Below are 16386 nucleotides of genomic sequence, written 5' to 3'. Positions count from 1 at the left end.
TTTTACAGTGGATTAATATTAAAACATTCAAACTACACAACTCATGAAAGGACTAATCATACACTAGAAAGAAACTATTACATAAGCAATCATATATATGTTCATACATTTATGTATATACATATATCCACACACATACACACAAGCACACATATACACATATTGTCATAACAGGTTAAAATATCTGTTTAGGAAGAATAAAGTCTTTGTTGAGCTTAATTTGTATTCTTCCAAAACCAGGCATTTTGACCTGGTATGACTTTTTAAAAAAATCTTGTATTATGAACTCAGTAAGCAATGTTCTGAAAAAACTCCTATGTATTTTCTCCTATGTTGTGTATCTGTACTGACAGAAACATTTAGTCTCAAACTATGTAATTTCTTATGCCACTTAAACTTCAACATGACACGTGCTTCACTTTGTCCCAGAATCAAGCATAAACATGATTGACTTAGTAGATTGTGTCATGATATAGACACGTTTATTCTTTGACTAAAGTTGCTAAACTGAGTTTTCCAAGGGGGATAAAGAAGTTTCAAAATGCCATTACTTGGAGTTGCAGAACATTACAGAGCTATTTAAGAGCATACATCTGGAGCACAGCACAATCTGCTATAAGAAAGCATAATTAGATACTTAGTTTAGTGTGCAAAATTTTGCATGAATGACCCTGTTAATTCCCCCCCCCCCCAAAAAAAACCAAAGCCTCATCTTAAAAATGCAGCTTCAGCAAAGTTGACATACACTGTGTTTGGGATTTTAAATGAAACACTGTGTTACCAGTTCGGGCATTAAAGAAGAAAGGATACAAGAACAGAAAACAAAAATTGGAAAAGGAAAGAAAGATTTAACTGGAGAGCTTGAAAACAAAATAAAAACAATAAATATATCTATGGAAAAATAAAATATTTAACATTTACCACTAAAGGTATATTTTTGGAAATTAATAAACATAAAAATTGGAAATTTATATAATTAATATATAACTTTGGAAATTAATATACTTCAATATGATTGATATGCTTTATTAATATAAAAGTATAATTAATATATACATTAATATAGTATGAAATCTGAGGAAGACATTACAAATATGTATATTTCCCACAGCACTAGTGGTGGTATATATTTAAGTCATGGGCCAGTTGCTTTGTCTGCAGAGAGGTCCTTCACTTAGTTTCACTCACCTTTTCTGGGAAATGCTATTAATTGGTATTCTACCCTAAGAAGCAGCCATTTAACATGAAATGATATTTTTTTTCTGGAATTGTTCCATGGTGGACACCTGTCACAATCTGGTCTATCCTATTCCCAGTTCTAAGAGTTTTAAAAAAATGGAATGGAGAGAAAGAAAAAATGAGATACACAGGGAGGAAAAAGAGGGAACAGGGAAAAAGGGAAGGAGGAAGGGAGAGCAGAAACAAGAGGGAAGAAGAGAGACAGAGACAGAGAGCCCTAGATACATGGAGAGATGGATCAAAAAAGAGAAGTCTGTCTTTAGTGCCAACAGTACAACATAAGGTGCCTCAGTGACTAATCTGCCAGCTGTACTAAAAAGTAGAGGACACTTTCTGCAACATGAGTGAAGAATGAAGCAGAAATGCATAGACAAAAAAAAAAAAAAAAAAAGTAAGAAATACTATCTTGATGAAATTTGATTACCTGGTTCCCAGTAGATTCTAATATGAATTATATTTTTGCTTTGGGTTCTTTGAGACATACTAAAATCTTTTCTACTCAAGATGGTTGAACAGGCTTCTGTTACTTGCAGTGCAAAGAATCATCATTTGTGAAATAAAATTAGATGAGAGAAGAGTGATAATTATAGAAAATGTTTTTTTAAAGTAAAGTAATTTAGGCTTAAGGTTATAGTGAATAAAGCAACAATGAATTAGAAAGCACCAAATAGTTATGGTTTAAATATACTCATGTAAATATTTCATATTAAGAAAGATTTTACCTATGGAAGAAAACTATAGGCTAAGTCAAAAGCCTGGAGCAGACAATTACGTATTACAGTCCAAAAATGTTGCAAATTTATGGTTGTTCATCTATCTATCATTTACTACAGAGAACTCTTGTAAATAGAGTTGTTGTTGCAAATTATGGCCTGTCAAGAATTGGATTAGTGAGATTCAGCATTTTTCAATCCATTTTCTTGTAATGACATCCCATCCACTTCCATTTGCAATCTGTAAGTGCTATCTATATTTGTTTTATATTAATGGTCTGGCACAATTTCATGTTGCAATAAAATTCTTTATTGATAGCTTCTCCCAAAGAACTTTTGAATAAGAAAAATTTTGATTAATAAGAGCCAAGGTCTCTGTTAAACGTCCCTATTAATAATACACTGGAGGTGCTTTAAAGATGAATGTCAGTAGCCCTTTGGTCAACACCTCATCTTAAAAATATCTGTGCCTAAACACACACAAAGACACACAAACATCAGCCGAGCACCAAGCCAGTAGTCAAATACCTGTCCTTAGTTACTGAAAAACAATGAAAAGATACAGATGCAGTTTTTAAGGAATATACAACTTGTTATACGATGAAGAAATCAGTCAGTAAACTACTGACTGGCACTTATTAGAATATATCAGAGAAGCAATAAGAATGGCTCTTTTATTTTCACTATGTTTTTGAGCTTGGTTGAATAGGTAAGAAAAAGGACACCTAATTTAATCTTTGTGCTTGCTTTAAGAGTTGAGAAGGAAAAGCTATCTAAATGTGAAATATTATTACTTCTATTATTTCTGTAATTTAGGAGGAAAGAGCAACAATCTACGCCCACATACCTCAATTATTCCCCTTTTCTTTCAACGTCCATATTTCTTATTTAGGTTGAATTTATAAAAGGCTGCAGAGAATTAATTGATCATTAACTGAATCTAAGTAATTTTTAAACAGTATATATAAATTCATTATCTCTATTGCCTAGTTTCCTGGCTTCAATATAAATAATCCATCTTTATTAGAAATATGTTTTAAAGTGAACTTTATACTCTACCAATGTCATTAATACTGCATCAAATCAAATGTAAAACTATTTTCTCTCTCTTACTAGTTTCCCCTCACTTTTTTCCTTTCCATAAGTGTGAACATTACTGAATACTAGGGTCACCTCCATTCTTTTTTGTATGCTTTCCCCAAAGAGTTTATGTTACACCAAGCTTGAACTACCATATCAGTACAAATGACACAGATCTACATCTGGAACATTCTTCTACTTTTACATTTCATTGTAAAATTAGGGATATTCAACTTTGGGAATTACACAACTATAAAACACTTTAGAGAATGTATGCTTTAGTTCTTTTATATTATACAAGAGTAAATTATAATAAAATAACTTACATGATGTGATAAATGAGAAGTGGAAATCTGTGCTTCTGTTATGTCACTCATTTTAAAATTGGACATTAAGTTACACAAAATAATAAAGTAATCCTACTGAGTATCATATATTTATAAGCAACGAGATTAAATATCTTTTAAATTTTTTTAATCAATGTCACTTTTTAATTCACTCTTAGTAGTCTAAGATTCATACAATTTTTTTGTTGCTTGGAAATTATTTGAATATATAGAAATTTTCTGTTAGTGCAATGGAAATCCATAGTTGGAAATTAACCCGAAATTAGAAATAAAATTCAGACTACTTAAATCTATGGTAATATCTGCTAAAATCTGAAGAAAGGATGAAATGAATGGAATAATTAACATGATACTTCCCATAAAAGTCCAGGCTGAGAAAACTGCAGGGATGTATACAAGCTAAAATTTAATCCTTTCAACATATAAATTATTTTTCACATAGCCAGAATATCACTAATACCAAAATCTTACAAAAAATTATTAAAGTAGTAAAAATTAAATCTAATTTATTGAGGTTAACTTTATAAAATACTAACAAATATAATTCAGCAATATTTTACAGACAAGCAAATTTATCCCAGAAAGGCAAGAATAGATTATTTCTTCTAAATCCATGAATGCAATTCAACTTATTAGTGTAGAAAATGGGCAAACACAGTACAAAGACAGTTCACAAAAGAAAACAAAAACAATTATGGGGGGGGGGGAGGGAGAGAGATTCAGTAGACCTCTCTGGAAATCAATAAAATACATAATAAAATAACATTTCACCTTCAATTAATTACAGACTAAAATTATAAGTAGTGACATTGAGAGCTCAGATAAACAGATACTTTATTTTCTTTTTTAGAGCTATTTTTCTATATATTTTTTTAATGAGTATTTTTTCTATTCATTTATTTTTTATTGAAGGATAGTTGATTTACAAAGTTGTGCCAATATCTGCTGTACAGCAAAGTGACTCAGTTATACACATAGAGACATTCTTTTTTTATATTCTTTTCCATTATGGTTTATCCCAGGAGATTGGATATAGTTCCCTGTGCTATACGTTAGGACCTTGTCGTTTATCCATTCTAACTGTAATAGTTTGCATCTACCAACCTCAATTTCCCAGTCATTCCTCTCCCTCCCCCACCCCACCTTGGCAACCACAAGTCTGTTCTCTATGTCCATGAGTCTGTTTCTGTTTTGTAGATAGGTTCATTTATGCCATATTTTAGATTCCACATATAAGTAATATATGGTATTTGTCTTTCTCTTTCTGACTTCACTTAGTTTGATAATATTTAGTTGCGTCCATGTTGCTGTAGATGGCATTATTTTGTTCTTTTTTATGGCTGAGTAGTATTCCATTGTACCTATGTACCACATCTTCTTTATCCATTCATCTGTCAATGGACATTTAGACTGTTTCCATGTTTTGGCTATTGTGAATAGTGCTGCTATGAACATAGGGGTGCATATATCTTTTTGAATTTTAGTTTTGTCTGGGTATATTCCCAGGAGTGGGATTGCTGGATCATATGGTAATTCTATTTTTAGTTTTCTGAGGAACCTCATACTCTTTTCCACAGTGGCTGTACCAACTTACATTCCCACCAACAGTGTAGGAGGATTCCTTTTTCTCCATACCCTCTCTAGCATTTGTTATTTGTAGAATTTTTAATGATGGCCATTCTGACTGGTGTGAGGTGGTAGCTCATTGTAGTTTTGATTTGCATTTTTAATGACTGTATTTTTAATTTACGAATTCTACCGCTAGAAATGTATCTTATGGAAGTAACTATTGATATACTCAAAATATTTAAACCCAATAATATTTAAATCATTTAAAAATCATACAATAGAACATTGGTTAAATTGGTTAAATAAAATTGGTAGCATACTTTATATAATTTAATGATGCTGTTTAAGAATAATGCACTAATCATTACAATGTATTCAGTGAAAAATAAAATCAACTTATAAAGCCATATGCTTCCATGTCTCCAAGGTATAGAGCTATATAATCCTGCACACACACATGCACACACACACACACACACACAAATGTTGGGGAAAAATTAAACATGTGCATTATTCTGAGAAGTTTGTAAATTTCAACAGATTTTTAAAGGCAATTATAATTTCCCAAACTTTAAAGAACATTATATGATAATCTGGATGGTCTTACAATTTAGAGAATACTGGTAATTTTAAATTTCTTTTTATTGGATATCCAGTTAATTTTATAAATTAAATTAAATTCTTATTTTAAAATTAAGAATATATTATAATTATTAAAAGATGGCTTACAAAAACAATCCATGCTTATTGGTACCAAATAGCACTAAAGATAAACTTTAGACTAATGCTAGAGCCTATTGTAAATGTTCCTTAACTGTACAATCTTTTTTGTATTTACAAGTAACATTTTTGAAATGCATTAAAAACTTATTAAAACACATTTACTGATCCTTTTCTTATGGATTTTCTTGGAAGTACCCCAGATTGTGTTTTGATAACGATTAACATAAGCTAGTGGTACATGATAGATTGTATAGTTTGTTTTAGCCCAGTTCCCCTGAGAAGCCAACACCAATACATGATTAAATATGTTAGAATTTCATTAAAGGAAATGGCTATGTGAGAGAAAATAAAAAGGGAGCTGGACAGGCTGAGAGTGCAATGAAAGTCTGACCCTAAGTGCCAGAGAAGAAGAGGAAGTTGAGTGGAAACATCCTAGACTGTTGTGAAGTCTAAGGCATTTTGGCAAACCCACTGGGAAGTCTTCAAGTCAAAGTTGGTCATTAGAGAAATTTCTTGTACCTGAACCAGGTCTGCCCTAGTATCTGTATTGCACTGAGTCTTGGTTGGGAGAGACCATGGAATGCATCTACTTGCAAAACTGTGGTGATGGATTTCAAAGTGCAGCAGCTGGGCCATCCACTAATTATATTATCAAGGCTGCCACAATTAGTATATCTTAAAACTTAATTTAAATTATTAATATAACATTATATATTTATTTCCATTAATTTTTCTATATTTATTTTACATAATTATTTGTTTCTATATATTTATGCATGTGATATATATGTAAATATACACATATGTAAATAAATGCATGCATAATATGCATGTACAAAACATAGAAACAATAATTATATACATAGAAATATATACATTGTTATTAAAATATATATATATATATATATAGAACATTTACTTAATTTCTGCCTGAAATCTTAAAAGAGCAGTATATCATTATCTATGACTAATTACAGGTTTCAGGATATAAAAACATTTTATATACTGTGTAAAATTCAAAATAGCTAAAATGGTTATTATCTCGCATACTTTAGAAATTAAGTTTCTACTGAGAAAATAATGATTATAAAGATCAGTTATATAAGAAATGGAAAAGGGGAGCTGGACAAGATGATGGGAGTAGGCAGACCTTGTACTTACCTCCTCCCATGGACACAACAAAATTACAACTACTTATAGAGCAATAATCTATGCAAATTACCTAAAGACTAACAGAAAAGAATTCCACAGCTAAGCACAACATAAAGAAGGGACCACAAGAAGAGTAAGAGGGGTGAAGATGTTATCTAGTCAGGACCTTGGGTCAGTGGCTCAGAAACTGGAAAAATATCACAATCATAGAAGCCTTCCACCAAGGAGTGAGGGGGTCCAAGCCCCACATTCAGCTCCCCAACCTGTGTAACTCTTGCACTGGGAAGAGAAGCCCTATAATATCTGGCTTTGAAAACCAGTGGGGTTTATGTTCAGGAGAGCCAGAGGGCTGTAGGAAACAGAAGGGTGCATATTATTCTGAAACACTCCAGCACAGAGTCAATAACTTGAAAGAAGTCTAGGTCAGACCCACTTACTGATCTTGGAGAGTCTCCCATGGAAGAAGGAGACAACTGAAAATCTCCCTGAGGATGGATATGCAGCCAGAAGTCCGTATTTTAGAGCTTGTTCTACTGTGATAACACTGGCACTGAGAAGCACCATTTGGAAATCCTTCTTCTAGCCTATTAGCCCTGGGGGCTTACTGTTCACCATTGAGCTGGCAACAGCCACAATCCCCAGGAAGCTGTGCAGACAGCTGTGAGTGTCCCAACCCCACTCTCAAGGGGGCTGGCACCAGCCCTGAGACCCCCCAGTCCATGCAGACAGTACATGGCAATATGACCCTGTCCTCCAGTGGATGGACACCAGCCCCAAGCCTCCACAGGCTGCATAGAAAGCCATGTGGAGACCTGATCCTACCCACCAGTGGGCCAGTAGCAGCCCCACAGCCCCTGTGGTGTGTAGCCAACTGCATGGGAAACATACCCCACCCTCCAGTGGGCTCACAGTCACCACCCAAGGGACAGCCTTCCAACCAACTCAGTCTGGGCCCAGACCTGCCTACCAGCACTCCCACAATAGTTAACCCTGCCACAACATAATGGTGCATGTAACCCGCATAGGGGGCATACCTAGAGAATACAGCTCTGGTGAACAGAGGGTACACTATTGAGCCCTATAGGATGTCTCCTACATCAGGCCATTTCTCTAAGATCAGGAAATATAGCCAACTGACCTAACACATAGAAATAAACACAGAACATTAGGCAAAATGAGAAAACAGAGGAATGTGTTTCAAACTAAGGAGCAAGGCAAAATTTCAGATAAAGAACTAAATGAAGTGGAGATAAGCAATCTACCTGATAAAGAGTTAAAGGTAATGATCATAAAGATGTTCATTGAACTTGGGAGAAGAATGTATGAACACTATGAGAATTTCAACAAAGAGAAAATTTGAAGTAGAACCAAACAGAGCTGAAGAATAAAATAACTAAAATAAAAATACACTAGAAGGAATTAATAGGTTAGATCTCACAGAGGAGCAAATCAGCGACCTGGAAGAGAGAGTAGTTGAAATCACCCAAGCTGAACAGAAAAAAGAAAATAATAATTTTTAAAAGTAAGAATAGTTTAAGGTTCATCTGGGACATTAATGGTACTAACATTCACATTATAGGAGTCCTAGAAGGAAAAGAAAGAGAGAAAGTGACAGAGAAATTATTTGAAGAAATAATAATGGAAAACTTCCCTGACCTGGTGAAAGAAACACACATCCAGGTCCAGGAAGCACAGAATCCCCAAAAAAATGAACCTGAAGAGGTCCACACCAAGACATATTGTAATTAAAATAGAAAAAATTAAAGATAAAGAATCTAAATGTAGCAAGGGAAAATCAACTAGTTACATAAAAGAGAACTTTCAGCTGACTTCTCAGTGGAAACTTAGCAGGCCAAAAGAGAGTGGCAGAATACATGCAAAGTGATGAAAGAAAAACTTACGACCAAGAATGCACTACCTGGCAAGGTTATTATTCAGATGTGAAAGAAACATAAAGAGTTTTAAAGACAAATAAAAGCTGAAAGAGTTCATCACCACTAAACCAACTTTACAAGAAATGATAAAGGATCTTTTCTAAGGAGAACAGAAGAAAAGAAAAAAATACTACTAGAAATATAAAAATTATGAAAGGAAAATTCTCATTGGTAAAAGCAAATATACAGTAAAGGTAGTAGATGTAAATCTAATAGGAGGATTAAAAGACAAATGTAGTAAAATCATCTATATCCAAAATAAGTAGTTAAGAGACACAAAACAAAATGTAAAATATAACATCAAAAATATTAAATGTGGGAGGAGTAAAATATAGTGTTGTTAGAACACATTCAAACTTAAGAGATCATCAACTTAAAATAATCACACATACATAAGTTGTCATATCTAAATTTAATGTTAACCACAAACCAAAAATCTATAATAGATACTCAGACTAAAAAGAGAAAGGAATTCAAACATAACACTAAAAATATTCATCAGATCACAAGGGAGAGAGCAAAAAAAGAAGAAAGAAACAAAAAAAGAACTGCAAAAGCAACCAGAAAACAAGTAACAAAATGGCAATAAGTACACACCTATCAATAATTACTTTTAATGTAAATGAACGAAATGCTCCAATCAAGAAACATAGAGTGACTAACTGGATACAAAAATAAGACCCATATATATGCTGCCTACAGAAGACTTACTTTAGATATAAAGATATACAGATTGAAAGTGAAGAGAAGGAAAAGGATATTCCATGCAAATGGAAATGAAAAGAAAGCAATACTTATATCAGACAAAATAGACTTTAACAAAGGCTGTAACAAGAGACAAAGAAGGACATTACATAATGATGGAGGGATCAATCCAACAGGAATTAAATATATGTACCTTAGGTGTAGGACTACCTAACTATGTAAAGGAAATATTAACACAAATAAAAGGAGAAGTAGATGGCAGTAAATAATAGTAATCCCACACTTACATCAATGGATAGATCATCAGAGCAGAAAATTAATATGGAAACATTGACCTTAAATGACACATTAGACCAGATACACTTAATTGATAGATATAGAACATCCCACCCAAAAAAGCAAAATACACGTTCTTTCAAGTGCACTTGGAACATTCTTCATAATAGATATGTTATGCCACAAAACAAGTCAATATATTTAGGATTGAAATCACATTAAGCATCTTTTCCAACCATAATGCTATGAGACTGGAAGTCAACTACAAGAAAAAAAAAAAAAACTACAAAAAACACAAACATGTGGAGGCTAAACAACATGCTACCTAACAATCAATGGATCACTGAAGAAATCAAAGGGAGAATTTAAAAATATGGAGACAAATGAAAATGTAAAAAAAAATCCAGATTCTATTGGATACAGCAAAAGCAGTTCTAAGAGGGAAGTTTATAGCCATACAAGGCTACCTCAGGAAACGAGAAATATCTAAAACAACCTAAATTTACATTTAATGGGACTAGAAAAAGAAGAACAAATAGAATCTAAAGTTAGTAGATGAAAGATAATAAAGATCAGAGTAGAAATAAATGAAATAGAGACAAAAAATAGAAAATATCAAAGAAACTAAGTTGGTTCTTTGAAAAAAATAAACAAGATTGTTAAACCTTTAGTCAGTCTCATCAGAAAAAAATGAGAGAGCCCAAATTACTAAAATCAGAAATGAAAGAGAAGTTACACTCAACACTGCAGAAATATGAAGGATCATGATAGATTACTACAAACAACTATATTATATGTGAATAAAATGGAAACCTAGAAGAAATGGATAAATTCCTAGAAAGGTACAACCTGCTAGGACTGAATTGGGGAAAAATAGAAAATATGAACAGACTGATTACCAGTAAATAAATTGAATCAGTGATAAACTCCAAACAAACAAAAGTCCAGGACCAGATAGCTTCACAGTGAATTCTACAAAACATTTAAAGAAGAGTTAAAACCTATCCTTCTCAACATATTCCAAAAATTGAAGAAGAAGAAACACTTCCTAACTCATTTCACAAGACCAAAGTAACTATCCCTGATGGTATAGATGCAAAAATCCTCAACAAAATATTAGCAAACCAAATTCAACAATATGTTAAAAGAATAATACATCAAGAACAAGTGGGATTTATTCAAGGAATGCAAGGATGTTTCCCAATATCTGCAGACGATGTGATAGGCCATGTTAACAAAATAAAGGTAAAAAACAATATGATCAACTCAGTAGATGCAGGAAAACAATTTGCTGAAATTCAGCATCTATTTATGATAAAAAAAAAACCCAACTCTGAACAAAGTAGGTATAGAAGGAACATACCATCATACTAAATGGTGAAAAGCTGCAAGCATTTTCTCTAAGACTATGAACAAGACAAGGATGCCCACTGTTGCCACTTTTATTCAACATAGTTTTGGAAGTCCTAGACACACAAGGATCAGACAAGAAAAAGAGATAAAAATCATCCAAATTGGAAAGGAAGAAGTAAAACTGTCACTATTTGCAGATGATATCATATTATATACAGAAAACCCTAAAGACTCCACCGAAAACTAATAGAACTAATAAATGAATCAGTCAAGTTGCAGGATGCAAAATTAATATATAGAGTTGTTGAATTTCTATACATTAATAGCTATCAAAAATAGAAATGAAAACAATTCTACTTACAGTTACATTAAAGAGAATAAAATGCCTGGGAATAAATTTAATAAAGGAGATGAAAGACCTGTGCTCTAAAAGCTGTAAGACATTGGTGAAAGTAATTGAAGATGACACAAATAAATGGAAATACATACCATGCTCATGGATTTGAAGATTAATATTTTTAAAATGTCCATACCGCCCAAAGCAATCTGCAGATAAAATTCAATTACTATCAAAATACCCATGGCATTTTCTCATAGAATTAGAATAAATAATTCTAAAATTTTTATGTAATAAAAACACTGAATAGCCAAAGTAATCTTGAGAAAGAAGAATAAAGCTGGAGGTCCTGCACTCTCTGATTTCAAACTATACTACAAAGCTACAGTAATCAAGACAGTATGGTACTGGCACAGAAACAGGTGCATAGATAAGTGGAACAGAATGGACAGACCAGAAATAAACCCATGCATATATGGTCAATTAATCTATGACAAAGGAGACATGAATATATAATGGAGAAAAGATAGCATCTTCAATAAATGGTGTTGGGAAAACCAGACAGCTGCATGTAGAAGAACCAAATGGGACTATTTTCTCACACCATATACAAAATAAACTCAAAATGGATTAAAGACTTAAACATGACACCTGAAATCATAATAATCCTAGAAGAAAACATAGACAGTAAGCTGTTTTAAATGGGACTTAGCAATATTTTGGGGTCTGTTTCCTCTGGCTAGGACAACAAAAACAAAAATAAACAAATGGGACTACATCAAAAAGGAAATTATTAATGAAATGAAAAGGCAGCCTACTGAATGGGAGAAGATATTTGCAAACAGTGTATCCGATAAGTGGTTAGTATCCAAAATATACAAAGAACTCACCCAACTCAACATAAAAAATAATCCCAATTAAAAAATGGGCAATGGGTCTGAATAGACATTTTTCATAAGAAGATATACAGATGGCCAACAGAAACATTAAAAAATACTCAACATCAGTAATCATCAGGGAAATGTAAATCAAAACCACTATGAGATACTGTCTCACATCTGTCAGAATGACTATCATCATAAAGACAACAAATATCAAGCACTGGCCAAGATGGGGAGAAAAGGTGGGACTGTAAATTGGTGGAGCCCATATGTAAAATGGTATAGATGTGCCTGAAAAAATTAAAAATAGAACTACCATATGATCTGACAATTTCACATGTGTGTATTTATACAAAGAAAAAGGAAACATTTATTTGAAAAGAACGTGCACGTCAGTGCTCACTGCAGCATTGTTTTCTGTAGCCAAGATGTGGAAGCAACCTAAGTATCTATTGATAAGTGAACGAATATAGATGATGTGGTACATATATATGCCATGGAATATTACTCTGCCATAGAAAATGAATTCCTGCCATTTGAAACAGCGTGGATGGCTCTAGAGGGTATCATGCTAAGTGAAGTAAGTCAGGCAGAGAAATACAAGGCCATATAATCTCACTTATATGTGGAATCTAAAAAGCAAAACAAAACAAAAACAGATTCATAGATAAAGAGAGCAAAGTGTGATTACCAGAGGAGAGGAGGGTGGGGGAGCAAAATAGGTGAAGGTGATTAAGAGGTATAAACTACCAGTTAGAAAATAAATAATCCACAATGTTGCAATATACAGCATAAGAAATATGGTCAATAATACTGTAATAACTGTGTATGGGGACAGATGGTTCCTAGCCTTATCACAGTGATCATTTCATAATTCATGCAATCAGTATGTAGTATACCTGAAGGTAACATAATATTGTACATTAACTATAGTTCAACTTTAAAAAAAAATAAAAAAATATGTCCATGTTAGCATGTGGAATAGTAGTAGATTTCAAAGAGAAGTCATTAATTATTAAAAAAAAATTTAGTGCCATGTAAGTCCGTACATTACAAGTTTCTAATTATTCTTTTTCTAGTTTTGGTATTTCTTTTGCAAGAAATGTATCCATTGCAATTAACCAAATTTATTAACGTATAAATTTTATAGTGTTGTATTTTAAATCTCCATTGTAACAGTAATTTTATCTTCGTTTGTTCTGCACTTTTTCATCTTCAGTCTCATCAAAACAACACGAAATCTTGAACAGTCTTCAACTAAATTTACTCTTTTTTTAAACTTTGCTATTGTTTTTGTTTTCTATGCTATTGATTTCTATCCTTATAGCCGCTCTTGTTTCTTTGATTTTATTCTGTTCCTTTTCCAGTTTCTTTAGGTGTCTTAATTCTTTTTTTGTGTGTTCTGGTACATTGAAATCTAAGTCTTCTAAATATTAATTAACATTTGCAGTGTTTATGTGATCATTGTATGTTTGCATGTTCAGAGGCTAGAGTGATAACATAAAAAATGTGTCTAGCTGAATATTGGGGAACATGTTTTAGTCTTTTAAATGGATAGACAATAGAACATGGACCATTGAAGGATTTTAGGTGCCTCTTAATGACCCCTCTCAACTCGTAAGCAGCAAATTAAAGAAGGTGTATGACTTTTATGGTAATTGGTACTAGATAGTTTTCATCATCATTGATGCAATTGAGAGGTCAGTCTGTCCAGAGTGGATGCCAAGGATAATTAAATTTAGTAAGAAGAGGTTCTTTTAGCATGCTCAGCATATACAAACTAGTCAATGTGTTCAAACTATTCCATATTTTTAAAGTGTTCAGATATGTTTTGTTACAGAAATCATGAAAATGGAAAAACTCCTCAAGCTAGAATAAAGAAATATCCAGTTAATGAATTTGAAGCATTCATACTTGGGTCTGGATCTATATTACATTGTCATAGAACCAAAACCCATTTGTTTTTTGTAACCTAACATTCTTATTTAGGTGGGAAATGCAAATGTCTAAAATTAAGAGTTTATAGACTCAGCTTGTGGGAATGCTACTGACTTAAAAATAACTCAGAAATAATTTATTTATGGTAGTTTTTTTCTTAAAACTTGTTTCTTGACCTTCCTGTTCCTTCTCATTCTGTGCTTCAAGGAATCAATGCAACTGCAACATGTGGTTGCCAGGATACGTGTGCAGACACTGCCTGATGAAAGCATAATGTAACAGCTTGATTTGTCATCAAAATGGAGAAATCTTGAGGGAAAAGTGATTTGGTGAGTGGCAACTAGAATTTGAAAAAGCTGATTTTCCTGTAAGTTAACAAAACAAAATTTGTAGAAAGTTAGCAGCAGGCATATGTGTTTGCTATCTGTATACTAAAATAAAGTTGCATAGATATATATTCCTAATGTGAAAACCACATGAGAAGAAATAACAATTTATAATTTATATTTGTTAAAGAGTTTGTGTTTCCTATATAGAATCAGCAGATAATAAAATTGCATTATTTCTGGGATTAGCTTGTCATACCTGCTTAGTCTTACCATTTAAATACTGTAGTAACAATTGACTTATTTTTTAATTTATTTTTTATTGAGGTAACATTGGTTTTTAACATTATGTGTTTCATGTGTACAATATTATATTTCTACTTCTGCATACACTACAGTGTGCTCACCAGCAAAAATTTAGTTTCCATCCCTATTTTTCATAGTTAATAAATATTACCCTTATAGAATTTCCAGAAGAATCTTAAATAAGCTATGATCACTGAGTTTACCATTTTGTATTTCCACATTTCCAAACAGACATCATTTTGAAAAAGTACTTACTAAAGAGAGTCTCTAAATGAATTTCAGCATTGTGACCCTGTGACTATGTTGTTTGAAGTGTCCACTAGTTAGAGTCCTCTGGGAGATGACATTCTCTACAGTCCTAAAAGCTATTCAGAGTTGCATAATATTTATCTATGTAAGCAAGATATTTCTAGAAATTTTAATTTATTTTTACAGCATTGACACTATACATAAAGTATGTATATAATAAGCTAAAATGCCAATAGAGTATTTTCTCATTATAACTTGATTAATTTTCTTTCATAGAATCCTTCTTAATTTTATGATTATATGTAATTTTTGTGTTTTTTTTTACCTATTAACATTTAAGAGAATTAAAGTGGTTAAAGATGATTGATAAAGAGAACTAAAAATGAAGGCGAAAAGAGAGTCAACTTTTTAGTGTACTAGATTAAAATTTTAAAGATGTGAAGTGACTTATGGGTCATTTACTGTTTAAAAATTGCAGACCTTCTGTAAATTAAATTCTCTCAGTGCTCCACCCTTACCATGTTTTTAAAAAGGGCAAATATACAGATCTAACCTTTTCTAAGATAGAAAAACTCTTAAAGGAATTTCAAGTTGTAAGGAATTTCTGTGTCAAAATCTTACATAACATATAGACATTTAATTGAGGATATTAATTTCTGTACTTTAGATGCTGAATCATAGCCATTTAACATTCATATCATTGACAGATATTTATTTCATTCACCATTGCAAGATATAACATATAAAAATTTAATTATGGTTATTCATTTCCATCTTTTAGCCTTGATGTATACCCGTTTAACTATCACATCATAGGTACATATTTTTCCACCATTGCAAGCTGTGAAATGTTAAAATTAAACTGCAAATATCCATTGCCTTGTTGTAGTTCCATGCACATAAAAAAACAGTCACCAAATTGTAAACAGATATTTTACTGTCAAATACTTGTAATAAAATGGTATTTTCAGTCATTAGTAAATGAATATTGAATCTTTTAAAGGATAACTGTAACTATAAATTTAGATGTGACCAATTATTGAACAACAAATAATATGAAACTGAAATCATTTAATACAACTTCAAAATTAAAACTTTGATTTTTGTAAAAATGAAGGATGTGTGTTAAACAATGTCAAACAATAGGCAAAAGCCCATAAACTTAAAAATTCACACAAAAATCCTAATACTTGAAGACAGTCTCCGACAAGATCCATTTGTGTTATAGAGAGTATCTCTCTACTGTACATAAAGTGAT

Source organism: Balaenoptera acutorostrata, chromosome 2 (genome assembly GCF_949987535.1).
Source record: "Balaenoptera acutorostrata chromosome 2, mBalAcu1.1, whole genome shotgun sequence".
NCBI classification, from domain to species: Eukaryota; Metazoa; Chordata; class Mammalia; order Artiodactyla; family Balaenopteridae; genus Balaenoptera; species Balaenoptera acutorostrata.
The sequence above is the reverse complement of the archived record's forward strand: the minus strand, read 5'-3'. Positions refer to the sequence as shown.